Source organism: Astyanax mexicanus, chromosome 15, assembly GCF_023375975.1.
Source record: "Astyanax mexicanus isolate ESR-SI-001 chromosome 15, AstMex3_surface, whole genome shotgun sequence".
Lineage (NCBI taxonomy): Eukaryota > Metazoa > Chordata > Actinopteri > Characiformes > Acestrorhamphidae > Astyanax > Astyanax mexicanus.
This window is the reverse complement of record NC_064422.1, coordinates 46,820,822-46,840,000: the sequence shown is the minus strand read 5'-3', so window position 1 is coordinate 46,840,000 and position 19,179 is coordinate 46,820,822. Positions and strand designations below refer to the sequence as shown.

The following is a 19,179-nucleotide window of genomic DNA, read 5'->3' as shown; positions in this document are numbered from 1 at the left end:
CTTTTATTTTATTTTATGTATAATTTTGTAATGTTTGCCGTTTACATGAAGCAATAAATATTGCAGAGTTTAGTTTGATACATTATATTACTGTGGATTGAGTGAGGGTTGAGTTAAGGATTGAGTAAGGGGTTGAGTGAGTTTTGAGTAAGGGGTACAGTGAGGGGTATAGTGAGGTTTGAGTAAGGGGTTGAGTGAGGGTTGAGTTAGGGGTATAGTGAGGGTTGAGTTAAGGGTATAGTGAGGGGTATAGTGAGGATTGAGTTAGGGGTATAGTGAGGGGTATAGTGAGGGTTAAGTAAGGGGTATAGTGAGGGTTGAGTTAGGGGTATAGTGAGGGTTGAGTAAGGGGTTGAGTAAGGGTTATAGAGAGGGTTGAGTTAGGGGTATAGTGAGGGTTGAGTAAGGGGTTGAGAGAGGTTTGAGTGAGGGGTATAGTGAGGGGTAGAGTAAGGGGTTAAGTGATGGTTGAGTTAGGGGTTGAGTGAGGATTGAGTAAGATTTAAGTAAGGGGTTGAGTGAAGGGTAGAGTGAGGGTTAAGTGATGGTTGAGTTAGGGGTTGAGTGAGGATTGAGTAAGATTTAAGTAAGGGGTTGAGTGAAGGGTAGAGTGAGGGTTAAGTGATGGTTGAGTTAGGGGTTGAGTGAGGATTGAGTAAGATTTAAGTAAGGGGTTGAGTGAAGGGTAGAGTGAGGGTTAAGTGATGGTTGAGTTAGGGGTTGAGTGAGGTTTGAGTGGCACTGTAGACTTTTTTGTTCTTAATGGCTTTATTTTTCCTTCTTACATTACTTTTACTTTTATACTTTATAGTTTTGAAACCAGAACTTTTACTCTTTTAGTTCTTCAGCTTCTACAGAAGTATTGTAAACACTAGTATTTATACTGAGTATCTATACTACCTGAGTAATGAATGGAGAAGGTTGTGTTTTTGTTGGATGGTTGGGTTTACGGTTAGCAGCAGAAGCTGGAGCTGATCTGAACTCAGCAGGACTAAACTCTGAATATTAAACCCACAGCATTACTTAAATATCTCAGGCTCTCGGGTCATGTGACACAGCATTGTGTCAGTGAATTAGAGCAGTAAGAAGAAAACGGGGGAGTAAGCTCAAGGAATTCGGCTGTGTGTGTGTGAGAGTGTGTGTGTGTGTGTGAGAGAGTGTGTGTGTGTGTGAGAGTGTGTGTGTGTGTGAGAGTGTGTGTGTGTGAGAGAGAGTGTGTGTGTGAGTGTGTGAGAGAGTGATTATTTGTGACAGTCAGACACCTGTGATTTTCCTGGATTTCTCTTTTACTTTCCTTCAAATTTCCCTCAGCTGAACGCTCTGGACTCAATGCGCATCGCTATCTTACACAGTCTATTTTCACTTCTTCCTCCTGCCTGGTTTAAACCTATGCTGGTACTCTGTGCTGAGACTCTGGACTGAAACTCGGAGCTGGGACTCTGGGCTGAGATTCTGTGCTGGTACTCTGTGCTAAGACTGTGCTGGGACTCTGGTTCTGAAAATGAGGTGTGTTCAGGTAAATTTCTGGAGTATTGCTATCTTGGCCCTGAGACTCTGTACTAGGACTCTGAGCTGAGGCTCTGTGCTAGGAATCTATGCTAGGGCTCTGTATTGAGACTCTGGGCTGGGACTCCTGACTGAGACTCTGTCTGAGTTTGAGGACTCTGTGCTGGGACTCTGTGCTGAGACCCTGTGCTGGGACTCGAAATTGGGACTCTTTGCTGAACCTCTGTGCAGCAGTCTGAGAGTTTGAGGAGCTGTACTGTGATTTTTCAGGGAGATAATTTGGGCTAAACTACAGAAGAAAGGGTTTTTGGGCCGAGACTCTGTGCTGAGACTCTGTGCTGAGACTATGTGCTGTGTCTGGCAGTAGTCTGAGAGTATAAGGAGCTGTACTGTGATTTTTCAGGGAGATAATTTGGGCTAAACTACAGAAGAAAAGAGTTTTTGACGTGTGGAACAGAAATTCAGGTTTTCCTGGTGTAACTGCTGAACCTGTGAACGCACAGCTTCAGTAATATTATCTTATCTGTGGAATCCGGCAGGTTGACAACGTCAGCGAGAGTAAAGTATCAGGTGTGATGAGAGCCGTCAGACTGTCAGACTGATAACATGAGGGATCTTCAGGATATAAAGGACCAATAACAACACAGAAAATAAACATATGATTTATTCAATTTTAATGAAACACTGGTGTTTTCAGCCTCAGAAATCCATTTAATTTTAGCTCCACCTGTTTTAGCAGAAGCTATATATTAGTGGTGTGCCATAATCATATTATATCATACACAATAATATCTCCAACATTTTTTAATATAATTATTATTGATATTATATCCTGGAATATGGAGCCGTATCACCCACCCCTAATCACATCAGGGTTCTACTTTTATACTGTTTTTATCAAAAGAATATATCTATTATATATCTACTAGAGAGATTATATCTGTACAGTATCATTTATTTTACTTTAATCCTGATATATGGAGATATTTGGAGGAGTGCATTATTATTATTAGTATCATTGACTTCTGTTACAAATCTGATAAAATTCTTGTATTTTTTTAATATCTCAGTTAGAGGTGTGTTATATCATATCATATGCATATAATATAATTTTGTTGCAGTAGTATATTCTTGAATTTTGTTTGCAGTGTTTTGTAATATCGCCAAGAGTAACATTATCGTGAAAATACCATGAATAAAAATATCATAATTTAGAGCATTTTTATACAGAAAATGAGAAATTATCAAAATATATAGAAAAAGGATGCAACGCATTTAAAACTCAAATAATGCAAATAAAACAAGTTCATATTCATAAAGTTTTAAGAGTTCAGAAATAATCAATATTTGGTGGAATAATCCTGGTTTTTAATCACAGTTTTTTTTCATGCATCTTGGCATCATGTTCTCCTCCACCAGTCTTACACACTGCTTTTGGGTAAATGTATTCCACTCCTGGTGTAGGATATGGACCCTTTAACTTTTAATAATCTCCCACTGATATATAATGATATTATTATAATACTGTATATATAATATAGATATGCTGCTGTAAAAGTAGAGCTGTGCAGGACTATACAACATTTAGTTTTTACAGCTTCAGTCCTGTCACTAAACCAGTGTGTGTGTGTGTTTAGTGTAGTGTGTGTTAGTGTGCTGCTGATAGTGTAGTGTAGTGTGTGTGTGTGTGTTTGTGTTTGTGTGCTTCAGATGTGTGTTCATTCCAGACAGATCTATGGCCTACTTCCCCTAAAGCCAAACACAGTGGTTTAATTTGGGATTTAGAAAACCATGTCCTGTGTGACATCACATCAGCCTGAACACACACACACACACACACACACACACTACAGACACACAAAAACACACACACACACACACTCTCTCTCTCTGTATGAGCAGAGTTTCAAGAGCTCGTTATTCAGGTTGGCGTATCGGTGCCGGGCCGTGTGCCGGGCCGTGTGGCAGGCCGTGTGCCGGGCCGTGTGGCAGGCCGCGTGCCGGGCCGTGTGCCGGGCCGTGTGCCGGGCCGTGTGCCGGGCCGTGTTTCTCTCAGTGTTCTGAATGGATCAGTTATTACAGCGCTGTGTTCGGGGAGTGTAAACTGTGTCAGGCTGTGTTCTGTATTTGTTCTGCAGTCTGACGATTCTTCAGCTCCTCAAACAGACCCAGAAACCCACAACCAGCAGACTCTGAACAACTGCAGCACATAGAGCTCCTGTAGCACTGTGGATCAGCAGCTCTATAGCTCTACAGCTCTGTAGCTCTATAGCTCTGTAGATTCATAGCTCTGTAGATCCATAGCTCTGTAGCTCTATAGCTCTGTAGCTCTATAGCTCTGTAGCTCTATAGCTCTGTAGATTCATAGCTCTGTAGATCCATAGCTCTGTAGCTCTATAGCTCTGTAGATTCATAGCTCTGTAGATCCATAGCTCTGTAGCTCTATAGCTCTGTAGCTCTATAGCTCTGTAGATTCATAGCTCTGTAGATCCATAGCTCTGTAGCTCTATAGCTCTGTAGCTCTATAGCTATGTAGCTTTGTAGCCCAGCAGCTGTGTAGATCAGTATCTCTGTAGCCCAGCAGCTCTGTACCTTATCAGCTTTGTAGCTCAGTAGTTCTATAGCTCTGTAATTCAGCACCTCTTTAGTTCTATAGCTCTACAGCTCTGTAACTCAGCATCTCTGTAGCTTTGCAACTCTGTAACTCAGCAGCTCTGTTACTCAGCAGCTCTGTTACTCAGCAGCTCTGTAACTCAGCAGCTCTGTAGCTTTGCAGCTCTGTAACTCAGCAGCTCTGTTACTCAGCAGCTCTGTAACTCAGCAGCTCTGTTACTCAGCAGCTCTGCAACTCAGCAGCTCTGTAACTCAGAAGCTCTGTAGCTCTATAGCTCCATAGCTCTGTAGCTCCATAGCTCTTTTGCTCCATAGCTCTGTAGATTCATAGCTCTGTAGCTCCATAGCTCTGTAGATTCATAGCTCTGTAGCTCTATCGCTCTGTAGCTCTATAGCTCTGTAGCTCTATAGCTCTGTAGCTCCATAGCTTTATAGCTCTATAGCTCCATAGCTCTGTAGCTCTATAGCTCTGTAGCTCCATAGCTTTATAGCTCTGTAGCTCCATAGCTCTGTAGGTTCATAGCTCTATAGCTCTATTGCTCTGTAGCTCCATAGCTCTATAGCTCTGTAGCTCTATAGCTCTGTAGCTCCATAGCTTTATAGCTCTGTAGCTCCATAGCTCTATAGATCTGTAGCTCTGTAACTCTATAGCTCTATATCTCTATTGCTCTGTAGCTCCATAGCTCTATAGATCTGTAGCTCTGTAACTCTATAGCTCGGTAACTCTATAGCTCTGTAACTCTATAGCTCTATAGCTATGTAGCTTTGTAGCCCAGCAGCTGTGTAGATCAGTATCTCTGTAGCCCAGCAGCTCTGTACCTTATCAGCTTTGTAGCTCAGTAGTTCTATAGCTCTGTAATTCAGCACCTCTTTAGTTCTATAGCTCTACAGCTCTGTAACTCAGCAGCTCTGTTACTCAGCAGCTCTGTTACTCAGCAGCTCTGCAACTCAGCAGCTCTGTAACTCAGAAGCTCTGTAGCTCTATAGTTCTATAGCTCTTTAGCTCTGTAATTCAGCACCTCTGTAACTCTTCAGCTCTGTAACTCAGCATCTCTGTAGCTTTGCAGCTCTTTAACTCAGCACCTCTGCAGTTCTGTAGCTCTAAAGCTCTGTAACTCTATAGCTTTGTAACTCTATAACTCAGCACCTGTGTAACTCAGCAGCTCTATTACTCTGTAACTTTGTAGCTCAGCACCTCTATAACTCTGTAGCTCTGTAACTCTATAGGTCTGTAACTCAGCACGTCTGTAGCTCTAGAGCTCAGCAGCTCTGGAGGTTTGAGGCCACTGAAACTGGCCTCCCTGAACTGCCTGTCCAAATTGTACACTTCATTTCCAAGGGCATAAACTGTCCTAGAACTCTAAGCCCCGCCCCCGCGGTGAGCAGAGCGCTGTGATTGGTAGGATTGTGGCTGGCGGTGGGCCAGTCTCCAGAGATACAGCGCTCCTTATCTGCGGCCCGAGTAGCCGCTGGCGCCCCGCCGGGCCGGGGGTTCTGCTGCGCCGGGCTGGAGTGGATCTGAGAGCTGCTGCTATTTCTGAACACAGGAAACAGCGAGACACCGGGAGCACAGAGAAACACAGCACAGGCCAGACTGTGTCCATCATCACACAGCTAAAGAGATGCTGATATAACACTGATTATATAACTGCTGACCCTCAACTGACTTTAACACTTACCGTTTACACACCCCGGCATTCCACCACTCAACACACACTTACTGTACACACACTCCACCACTCAACACACACTGCTGACACAGACGTGCAAACGCACACACACAGCATGTCTAGTGCCTGTAGAAAGGTGAGAAGTACTGCCAATAGATTAGGACTCTCTGGAGCTGATCAATAAATAAACATCAATCTATTGGCACCATGTTGGTTTACTGACTTTTTGGTGACTTCTTGTAAAAAAATATTAATATATTTTTTATTAAAATAAATTGACATTATTACAATTCTAATACTGAACTGTCTCTAATCTTTTAGTGAGACTTTTGTAGATAAAGTTTATATAAAGTGTGTGGAACTGTGTGATAAAGCTGGTGTGATTAATAAGGAGGGAAATGTAGATTAGTTGTAGTGTAACAGTCGTTGGTTGTTGGTTGTAGGTGGATAACCGAGCGTATGCTTCACTGCAGATTGATGAGAGGGGGCGGAGCTCTGCCTCAAGCCCCGCCCCCTCTCATCACTCTGCAGTAAAGCATGTCTGTGTTTTGGTTACAGACTGATTTCACCCCAGAGCCTGCGGACCTCACTCAGCACTTAAACCCATTAGCAGATGCTAAATCAGTTAGCGCAGCCGCGGCGCGACAATCAATTACACAAACATTCAACCACCAACAGCTGGAGTTACTGACCTCTGACCCCAACTTTCACACTTTAATCTAAACTACATTTACATTTACACTATTTAGCAGAAGCCCTTATCCAGTGTCTTACAAAACTGCTTCACTGATTACTTTAAAATATATATACTAATTTATAGAATAAGTACATGCCTTTGTGCATATCCAGCTGTGTAAGGTGTACTTTTCCCGTTGTTACGATAGCAAAGACACACTGACACACTCCAAACAGTTGATGGCTCACCTTTAGATCACTTAAATAGGACCCACAGTGTATAATGATTATGAAACAGAGGTGTTCATATTTATATATATATATATGTATATATATATATATATATATGTTTGCTCATTCCCATTCAGAGAATGAAACAAGTGTAATTTATTCATTTTTGGGCACGGAATTGTGATTTACGTTGTATGTACTCGTCAATATTTTACTTATAGAACAGAGATGCCTGATTAAAATCTAATAATTCTTATTTTTTAGAGATTAGATACTTAAGTCCCTTTTTTAGAAGAATGAGAAGTTAAAAGATGTACAGGTTGAGATATGACATTTTATTGATTAATTTAGTTATTTTAATGAAAATGTCAAGCTATTTATACATGACTAAAAAATTCCTGTCCAGTCAGTCATCTTGGGATAACTCCACCCCTTTTATAAAGTAATCTTTGACATCATCGATGACATCACAACCTTCACACTGTTTCATTTTTAAGGATTGAAGACACTGCTGCTGCATGTTTAGCCATTAATAATAATATTAATTTAATATTTAATATTTCTGCAGTGTGTTTCTCAGTGCAGTGCTCTCTATGGTACACTTCCACTGTACATGCCAAAAGTCATGGGACTGGAACTAGTATTGTGTCCCATGACTTTTGGCATGCTAAATGAAAGCTAAGGAACTCTGCACTGAGCTGTGGGATAAGTGGGCGGAGTCTCCTGTATTGTATGTGGAGCTAGAGTCTCCAGTCTCTGTTCACACGGACAATTCTAGCCAGATGCTCCCGGTCACCATCACTATCTAACAAACTGATCATTTTACTCACAAGACAACACCTCACAACTTATACAGGCCCAGCCGTCCCCTGAGACAGCACTGTATGATCAGTTAGTGTATTTCTCGGCTTGTATCACAGCGCTGGTGTTTAATGAAGGATTTAATGAGGTGTTTAGTGTTTATTAGTTCTTTATTATTCTCTGAGGGAAACAGAAACTCTGTTCTGACGTGATGAAAGTTTATATAAGAGAACCGGTTTTACTGTCCACACTAAACCCGTTCATGAGATTATTAACTCTAAGCAGAAGTTCAGGAATGATCTGAATTCAGTTATCAGTAATATCTGACCCCAGTCTGTAAAATCTGAGAATCATTAAACTCTGATTTAATCCCAGAGTTCAGACGAGCTGATGATTAATACTGAGGCAAAGCTTACAGTTCACCGACACTGCAGGTCCTATATTAGTGATCTAAAGCTGAGCTGTGCACTGCGCAGATTGATTTAGGGCGTCAGTGTGTCTTTGCTATCATAACGACGGGAAAAGTACACCTTGCAGCTGCTTGAAGCGCACAAAAGGCATGTAGTAATTCTCTTAAGTAATAATGGGTGTGGTTGATTTTGGGCATAATGTGAAATAAACTAATCAGCGTGTCACTTGCAATTTCCTTTAAAGTTCTCCTTCTGGTAAAATCCACTTTTTCTTGTTGTTTGTGAAATACAGCAGGTCTTTCTGAGTTGTTTATGATGCTGCACATGATGAAACTCTTCCTCAATCTCTTCCTCATTGTTCTGCAGCAGCTAGTAAAAAATAAAATATTCAAAAAAACAAAACGAGTCAATCAGGAAAAGCACCGTGTCTACATCAACCCGTCAATTAGTATTCCCAGGGGTGGATTTTTACTTTCTGGACCTGGACTCTACCCACCTCTCTGTGAGTAACTATAGGTTTAAATAGGATCTCCGGTGGATTTGGTGTTTTACAGAGACTCTAAGACTAGGTCAGTGGCTGAACTGCACTTAGCAGGGCTTTATTACACATGTTGTAAAGTAACATATAACATTGTAAAGACTGTTATTAGTGTAAAAATGTCTTTATTTTAAAACGTTTCTAACTGTTGTCCGTCTCACTGCTTCACAATGCTGTTAGCCAATCAGAGGCAATATGTTTGCATGTATTCATGAGCAAAAGTAACAAAAGTAACCCCCCAACTCCTCCACTGAATTAAAGCAGTGTTAAATCTGATCACTGGAGCACAGCTTATAATCACAGCTTATTTGCTACTACATTTTTCTACATTTAATGTAATGCACATTCAGTTCTCATTTGAACTGAATAACTGATCTATCTATACATCTTAAACCGCTTTATTTTTAGTAACAGTTTATAATATCAGATTCTGGATCAATTAAGTGTAGTTTTTTTATAGTTAAAGATTATATTATTATTCAGTCATCAACATCTGCAGAAACGTCTCTCTGTTCAGCATCATTTTCTACATTTCCTCTCAGTTCAGTAGTTCAGAAGAGCGGATCCTAATTTTGTCTCTGAACTCATTACAGAGTCCAGCTCCTGGTTTATCAGACTGTGCCCTTCCTCCTTTCTTCTGCCCTGTATATTCCACCTCTCCTCTTAAACTCACTCCTGTTACTCCAGTTCAGAAGAAACCTGACCTTCATTCAACCTCTCAGGCCTTTATCCAGACCTGGATATACAGCACCAATCAGAGATTCAAATATTATATATTATTCAGTGTTTTTTCATTATTTAAACATTTTCTGTATTGTAGATTAATACTAAACTCATCCAAACTATGAGGAAAAACAGATGTTAAACAAACCAGAAAGTTTGTTATTATAGATTATTGAAAGTAGCTCCTCTTGTTTAGATGATCAGTTTTGAACATCTCTGCTGGATTTTCTCAGTCAGTTTTATGAGGTAGAGTCTCCTGGAATTCAGACTTTCAGTTAACAGCTGTGCTGAACTCATCAAGAGTTAATTACTTGAATTTCTCGTATCTTAATGTAAAGTTTGAGAGCATCAGTTAAAGTAAAGTAGTGAAGAGTTAGAGTTACAGGTATACAGTGAATAGTGAATATTTGAGGAATGTTCTAATCCAGGTTATGAGAAACAACAACTACTCAACTAAATACAGAATTAAAAAAATTACTTTAAGAAATAATAAAGGTCAGTCAATCAGAAAAGAAGAATTTCAAGAGCTTTGAAAGTATCTTCAAGTGCAGTCACTGAAAAGACCATCAAAAACATTATAATGATGAAACTGGCACTCATCAGGGCCACCCCAGGAAAGGATAGAAGAGCGAGAGTTTCCTCTGTTGTACAGGATGAGTTTATCAGAGTTTCCAGCCTCAGAAACCACAAGTTAACAAACAGCTCCACAGATAAGAGTATCTAAATACTTCACAGAGTATTTTAGTTTGTTTAACACAGTTTTTAAGTTACTACATGATTCATTATGTGTTCCTTCATCATCTGATAGATCACTTCACTGTTCATTTACTATGTAGAGAAATGAGAATGAGAATAGGTGTGTTTAAACCTTTGAACTGGTTCTGTATTTATTAGTTTAGTTTGATTCAGGTTATTTAGAGGTGGATCTGATGTTTCTCTGAGGGATTGTGGGTAAAGGGCAGACTGTGCCCAGAGTTCAGTCTTTCCATAAACAACCTTTACTAATAGACTGGGAATGTGTGTGTGTGTGTGTGTGTGTGTGTGTGTGTGTGTGTGTGTGTGTTTCATAGACCAATTTCCTGTTCAGTGACTTGTTGACGTTTATACTCTGGGTCTGAGGGGTGTGGCTCTACTTCAATGCACTGGTAAATAGTGTGTGTAACAGTGTGTGTGTGTGTGTGTGTTAGTATGTGTGTAAGTGTGTGTTTTGCTGTGTGACTGTACTAAACAGGAAGTGGGGGGGGGGGTGTATGGGAAACAGTAGACTGAGGGTCGCTGGAGTTCAGAGACTCTGCTGGGAAAAACAGACAATATAAAATCTAAGATTGTTAGTCTGACTGTAGGTTTGGGAATAAATTTAACAATAATTTTGTTTTTCTTTTTTGTCAAACTTACATTTTTTAGACTACCAAACAAACTTAAATATCAGAAAAAAATAACCTGAGTAAATAAAAAAAATATTTTTTAAAATAATAATTTCATTTATTAAAGAAAAAAAATATTTACAAACCAATCTAACCCTGTGTGAAAACGTAATTACCCCAATAAATGAACTTTGATTAATCACGTTCTGGAAAACTGAGTTAAATTTTACTACTAAACACAACCAGACCTGATTACTGATTCCAGACCTGTAGAATCAAGAATCACTTAAATAGAATCTGTCTGACAACATGAAGCAGATAAAAGATCTCAAAAAGCAGCACATTATTATTAAACCCCCATCTGAAGAAACTCAACAACAGATGAGAAAAACAAAGTTATTGATCATCTATCAGTCTGGAAAAGGTTATAAAATCATGAGGCGTGTGAGTCAGGATCTCACGCGCCTCAGTTAAGATCAGTGTTAATGGTTCAATAATAAGAAAGAGACTGGGTGATGACTGGGTGTAGGCTGGGTGATGACTGGGTGTAGGCTGGGTGATGGCTGAGTGATGACTGGGTGATGGCTGGGTGTAGGCTGGGTGTAGGCTGGGTGATGACTGGGTGATGACTGGGTGTAGGCTGGGTGATGGCTGGGTGATGACTGGGTGTAGGCTGGGTGATGGCTGGGTGATGGCTGGGTGTAGGCTGGGTGATGGCTGAGTGATGACTGGGTGATGGCTGGGTGTAGGCTGGGTGTAGGCTGGGTGATGACTGGGTGATGGCTGGGTGTAGGCTGGGTGATGGCTGGGTGATGACTGGGTGTAGGCTGGGTGATGGCTGGGTGATGGCTGGGTGTAGGCTGGGTGATGGCTGGGTGATGACTGGGTGTAGGCTGGGTGATGGCTGGGTGATGGCTGGGTGATGACTGGGTGTAGGCTGGGTGATGGCTGAGTGATGACTGGGTGATGGCTGGGTGTAGGCTGGGTGTAGGCTGGGTGATGACTGGGTGATGGCTGGGTGTAGGCTGGGTGATGGCTGGGTGATGGCTGGGTGATGACTGGGTGTAGGCTGGGTGATGGCTGGGTGTAGGCTGGGTGATGGCTGAGTGATGACTGGGTGTAGGCTGGGTGATGACTGGGTGTAGGCTGGGTGATGACTGGGTGTAGTCTGGGTGATGACTGGGTGATGACTGGGTGTAGGCTGGGTGATGGCTGGGTGTAGGCTGGGTGATGGCTGAGTGATGACTGGGTGTAGGCTGGGTGATGACTGGGTGTAGGCTGGGTGATGACTGGGTGTAGTCTGGGTGATGACTGGGTGATGACTGGGTGTAGGCTGGGTGATGGCTGGGTGTAGGCTGGGTGATGACTGGGTGTAGGCTGGGTGATGACTGGGTGATGGCTGGGTGTAGGCTGGGTGATGGCTGGGTGATGACTGGGTGTAGGCTGGGTGTAGGCTGGGTGATGGCTGGGTGTAGGCTGGGTGATGGCTGGGTGTAGGCTGGGTGATGACTGGGTGATGGCTGGGTGTAGGCTGGGTGATGACTGGGTGTAGGCTGGGTGATGACTGGGTGTAGGCTGGGTGATGACTGGGTGTAGTCTGGGTGATGACTGGGTGTAGTCTGGGTGATGACTGGGTGATGGCTGGGTGATGGCTGGGTGATGACTGGGTGATGACTGGGTGTAGGCTTGGTGATGACTGGGTGATGGCTGGGTGATGATTGGGTGATGGCTGGGTGATGAATAGGTGTAGGCCATAAACATAATCCATACATGATTAGAAAGGGCGGAGCTTACTCTTTATTAAAATAGTGATCACATCCCTGTCACGGATACCCAGGCAGGTAGACGAGGAGGCGGACACAAGTGCAGGTAAGAGCGATATAAATAATTTATTAAATAAATAACAAATAAACAATGAAACAAGAAACAAGTAAACACTTAACAAAGATAAACGAATAACCAAAAACCAAAACAACCCGGTGAAACTAGAGAACATAAACTAAGTCAACAAGAGATAATAATAATAACAAAAATAAACAAGGAATATATATACAAGAAAATTAACGAGGAACAGAATAAGTACTAAACTAAATAAGGCAGGGATATATACAGGGAATATATTTACACAGCAAAAACAACAAGAAGCAAAACACTAAGCAGGGAACTAGGGAGCGACGAATGAAACAATGGATAAAAAAACAGGAAACTAGAAATAAACAGAAAAACACAGAATAGGGAGCAAGGGAAACAAACTATGAATAAACACTGAACTAGGACTATAGCAACACAGAAACGCAGAGAGACAGACAACAGAGGAAGGTGCAAAGACCGACGGAGGACAAGGTGGCAGAGGAGGGCTATTTATAGTAACATAAAACACACTAGAATTGGAAACACCTGGGGAAGGGGCGGAGCTACAAATGAGAAACACATGGTGGAAATCTACTGACAGGAGACACAGAGAGGCACAGGTCACGTGGGGAAGACACACAGAGACATGAGACAGGGCTAAGACGTGACAATCCCAGTGCAGTAAAGCTAAATCTACTTATATATCTGTGTTTGATTTCAGGAGAGCCTGCAGTAAAGGAGACCAGCTGATGTGCTAAACCCCAGGCCTCAGTCCTCCGGGTCTCAGATTGACCCATAATAAGATAAATTAATACATATATAAATCTAATACAGATAATAAAGAGTCTGATGCTGTAAAACAACATTATCTGGAGTCTTCAATCAGCCTCACATACATGCTATCCCATGACTTTTGGCACAACAGTGTACAACAGAATGCTGCCCTCTCTAGGCTGGTAGGATGTACTGCAGTGAACTACAGTCCTGTCGTTCAGTATGTAGGTTATTATTAAGCATTAATTAGCTGTATAATTAGACGCTGGTTTTAACGAGTGCGGGTGAGGCTGTATTTATTTGTAGTTGGTGGCCATTAATTGTGAACTGTACAGCTTGATTTGGGGCGTGTCAGTGTGTCTTTGCTATCATAACAACAGGAAAAGTACACCTTGCACGGCAAAAGTCATGTAATAATTCTCTTAATTAATCATGGGTGTGTTTAATCATATTTTGGCCATAAGTGAAATAATAAACCAATCAGAGTGTCTCTTGCTCATCATTCTCTTTAAGAGTAGATCAGGTGAGCTCTGTCTTTGGTGGATTGCTATTTTAATGGTGCAGCGACGTGTTCAACAAACTCTTCTCAGCAGAGGAAACTGAGCTGCTGGTTGACGCTGTGAAGGAGCTCCAGCAGCTCATTTACGGGAACAGCAATGTTATTTTATTTACTATTCTGTTTATTGTTGATGTAAAAGTTGGGTTTGTGCTGCTGTGTGTTCATGTGTGTGTAATAAGTGGGAGTGTACGCTCGGCTCGGCACGGCGCCTGTGTTACCGAGATAGCGATGAACGTCTGACTGTTGGCGTCTGTCTAGGTTGTATTCAGTCAGTGGAGCTCCTGTGTTTTCTGTTACCAAGATAAACAAGATAAAACTCCAGAAATGTACCTGAACACACCTCATTTCCAGAACACCACGCCCATCAGTGTAGATATATTCAGAAGCTCTGCTGCTGTTTAAACCTGGGGGTGTAAGATAGCGATGAGCATCCTGATGCTCTTTGTGCAGGGTGTAAGATAGGGTCCTGAGAGAGAATAGTAGTGAGAGATGCTGCAGATGTAAAGCACTGCCTGTATAGAAAAACACCAACAGCAGGATGGTATGCTACATCTAGCTATGCTACATGTATGTAAAGGCCTGGCCTTAATAATTTCCCATCATCCTTTGGGAAAGTGGCTGGCTGTTCCCGGCTGTTCCGACACGTTTAGACCTTTAGCCCTGTTTTGCCTGCAGGACCAAATTAACACTGGCTGGAGTGACCCATTTACAGCAGGACTTAGAGAAACCCAGAGAACAGTGTTCTAGCCTACTTACTCTACCCTACTTACCCCCCCCCCACACACACACTATACACACACACACACTATACACACACTATACACACACACACTGATACACACACACACTCACACACACACTATACACACACACACACTATACACACACACACACTATACACACACTATACACACACACACTGATACACACACACACTCACACACACACTATACACACACACACACTATACACACACACACTATACACACACACACACACACACACACACTATACACACACACACACACACACACACTATACACACACACACACACTATACACACACTATACACACACACACACTGATACACACACACTATACACACACACACACACACACTATACACACACACACTGATACACACACACACTCACACACACACTATACACACACACACACTATACACACACACACTATACACACACACACTGATACACACACACACACACACACACACTATACACACACACTATACACACACACACACACTATACACACACACACTGATACACACACACACACACACACACACACACACACTATACACACACACACTGATACACACACACACACACACACTATACACACACACACACACACTATACACACACACACACACTATACACACACACACACACTATACACACACACACTGATACACACACACACACACACACACTATACACACACACACTATACACACACACACTGATACACACACACAAACACACACACTATACACACACACACTGATACACACACACTATACACACACACACTGATACACACACTGATACACACACACACACACACACACACTGATACACACACTGACACACACACACACACTGATACACACACTGATACACACTCATGCATACACGTGCACACTCACACACTCTCTCAGTACAGGGGCGTGATCACTGTTCCTCTGAATCTATCCCCCCGGCTCATTACAGCTGATTTAATGTAAACAGACTCATTATCAGACATTTAACTACAAACTACTGGATACAACCTCGAGCCAATCGGGCTGAATAAACACTCTGTCAGTAATACTGATTACTGTTTGGTGTGTTTATGATAAAGTGGTCCTGTGAAACATACAGACGCTCATCAGCTTTTATAAGGGGGCTTAAGCACTTCTTAAAGGAGAACTCCGGTGTAAAACAAACTTTTATTGTAGTAAAACATGATAAAGAGTGCTAATCTATGCTGAATAGCACACCTCCGCTCTCCCACAGCGTTCAGAGATCCAGAAATTTTAATCTGTTTAGCCCAACACCCTTCAGACTGGGCACTTCAGGGCATATTCTTGCCCCTGTAGATAAATCACTTTTTACACCGTTATCCAGCTCAAAGTAGCTCCACACCTCCTTACTAGAATCCGGAGAGCTCTGACATTTAAAATGAGGCATTAATAACTTAAACAGTGCAGAAGAAGCTTATTAAACACCACTGATTACATCCTATAGCGTAGTCTACATCTCTTATTACATACATTATAATATGCCCTGTTAAAATCCAGTCTAAAAGCTTGTTTGGACAAAGTTCACAAAAATTCTGCTGTTTGTGATTGGCTGTCGCTTCTTAATTAATCAAAGATGATTAATTAATCTATATAAATATAAACGTCATTGTAAGTAAGTACTGTATTTATTGTGTCTGTTGAAATGTTTAACGGATTTAAGGCACTTTAAGACAAATTAATTTTTTTCCCAGAATAAAACTCTGTAAGGATCAGCAGACGCCCTGAATATACAGTATATATACTGTATACTGTATTTATATATGACCCTCTGTGGGTGGGTGGATGCCCAGATAGCGGATGAGTGATGGCCTAGATCTGGACCTCATGTATACAGTCAGTCATCAGACCCACATCCTGCTGCAGGAGAACCGAGACGATCCAAACACAGAACCGGTTCTGTTCACACCTATTATACACAATTCATCATGTAAATCTTATTAACAGGGTATCTGCAGGTCCAGGAAAATTCAACTCAAGATAATAAGATAAAATAAGACCACTTTTAAATGACAAAACAGCAAAAACACACAACAACAATGTTATTACCATCACAGACATTACAGTAAGCTTGTGATTCCTGTATTTACTGACAAATCAATATTTTACAAACATAAAATAATTATATAAAACTGTTTTTACACTGATAATAGCGTCCAGAGCAAAAACTGATAAACAGGCTCCTCCAAAAAAAAACCTCTATAACCATGTTCTAATCATCTCCAGCTGATGTGCTGCATCACATTCTGATTTTACTAACTTTTATAAGCCATATTAAAGCCCCATCCAGATGGGACTATTTTCTCAGGTGGTTCTGGGTAATTTTCTCTTTTATGGGTTTTTTAATTCTCTGTGATTTTATTCCCGTCCAGAACGATCATGTTCGTGTTTTTCTCAGACGTCCTCTGAGAAAATTACAGGCTGAATTATTTACTGTTTTTCTCTGAACTCCGTGCTCCTCCGGTAATTTTAGTCCCGTCCGGACGCACATCTCTGAGTTTCGTCTCCTCGCCTTTAATAAAATAGATATTTGTCCACTGCTGCACACCGTAATTACACTTTGGGCGCACCACGGTTTCCACGAAGATCCAGGTTAAAAACACAACAGTGAGTGGAAATGGAGGAGCTACTGAACGTGATGAGGTCATGTGACCGAGAAAAAAACCTAAAAACTCACTGATCCTCCTGTTTTTACAATTGCAGTCCGGATGCAGGAGTTTTATCACTAAAGAGTAGAAGTGTGAAATATTTTACACAGATGCCCCCCTGAGATACTAAATAGATGATTTTTAATCTGATATTTCTTCAGGTTTATATGTTTAGTCCATCTCTCAGACAGGAGGAATGTTTTTTAGGGGTTATAATTTATTTATATAACTGTGTCTCAGCTTCACCTGGATAAACAGAAGACTGATCCAGCAGCCGTAACGGATCAGCACGAGACTCAGAGGAACGTACAGTACAGGCCAAAAGTTTAGACACAGCTTCTCTTTTTCACTGCGTTTTCTTTATTTTCATGATTATTTAAATTGTAGATTCTCACTGAAGCATCAAAACTATGAATGAACACGTGTGGAGTTTTATGTACTTAATAAAAAAGGTGAAATAACTGAAAACATGTTTTATATTCTAGTTTCTTCAAAATAAAAGCCCCCCTTTGCTCTGATTACTGCTTTACACACTCTTGGCATCATTCTCTCAATGAGCTTCATTTAAGAGGTGGCCACCTGAAATGAAAAGTTTTCCAACAGTCTTTAAGGGAGAAATGAGTTCCCAGAGGTGTTTATTAGCACTTGTTGCTCCTTTGTCTTTTTCATTCTGTGCTCCAATCTACAATGTAAATAGTGATGAAAATAAAGAAGACTCTTGGTCTGTACTGTATACTGTATTTTAGTTGCTCACAGGCGTCTCACTCTTGTTTACTGCTCTCAGTCTTTAGCTGATGGTTCAGAGTTTCCAGGAATGGTCTCTTTGTTACCTGTCTGAGATTCTTCTGGAGGTTCTCTCTCTAAAGTTTTATAAAAACACAGCAGGAGTTTAAGATGTGAAGTCAGCATATTAGTAATAACAATAATAATAAAACGTACTGAAGAGTAAAGAGGAAAGGAGAGGGTGAGTGTATTTAAAGGTGCTCAGTGGATTCCAGGCCGGTGTGTCATTTCCTTCTTTCTGTTGATGTTAATTCAGTGGGGCGACCAAAACGGATCCTTTCTCCCTCATTAGTACTGAACTATATACAGTTAGACCCAAAACATATTCAGACAGTGACATAATCTTTATGATTTGGGCTCTACATGCCACAACACTGCATTTAAAATGAAATAAATAAGACAGAATTGAAGTTAATGCTGGGCAGAATTACCAAAAATGCATATCACGGTATTTTGCAAGATTCTGACGGTTTCACGGTATATAACTCTATTTTTTTTTTTTTATTATTTATTTATATTTATGATTTTCTTCCTGACTGGGCTTTAACATATAGGGTTGTGACTTTCTGTACTGTTAGATGTATATATAATATAAAACAATAAAGCTTTAAATTAAGCTTTTTTTTACTATATCCTTATTTGTTACTTTGTCCCACAAAATTATACAATATCTGAATATATAAATTTAAACAATAGACCATAAAAAGAGATACACCCTCAAATGTAACACTTTAACACAGCTTCCTTTACAAAATTAATATTAAAAAAATATTAAAGTATTCAAAAGATTTATAAGTTTTATTGCACAAGTAAAACTAAAGTTAAATGTCGACACCGCGCAGCACTAACTGATCTGTAGACTTTTAGACTGAATTCAAGGGGTTCAACAAAAATCTCTACAAGCAGCTGTGAAGCTGAGAGAAGACGGAAAATCAATCAGATGCATTTCACTAATACTGTTCAGAGCCAGAACAACTGTATGGAATGTCCTGAAGAAGAAGGTCATCACTGGTGTACTAGATGTGATAGATGTAATAGATGTTGAACAAGTGGTTCAAGGAAAAACACAGCAGTTGAAGAACAGAAACATTGTGAATTCTGTAAAGAAAAACCCTAAAACTACTAAAACAGCTGTTAATTACTTCAGCAACAACCTCTAGAGAAGAAGACTTCATGAACAAAAGTACATAGACTTCAGCAGAAGATTAAAACACTATTATAAAG

At 40.8% G+C, this 19,179-nt stretch overlaps 2 protein-coding genes across 3 annotated transcripts in view; one reads left to right on the top strand and one right to left on the bottom strand.

The window, feature by feature from the left end:
* The window catches only part of lzts2b (leucine zipper, putative tumor suppressor 2b), a 36,229-nt gene that overhangs the window by 675 nt on the left and 16,375 nt on the right, over positions 1-19,179 (top strand). The window lies entirely within an intron of this gene.
* LOC125781161 (ras-related protein Rab-37) overlaps positions 1-19,179 on the bottom strand; it is a 54,760-nt gene that overhangs the window by 28,028 nt on the left and 7,553 nt on the right. The window lies entirely within an intron of this gene.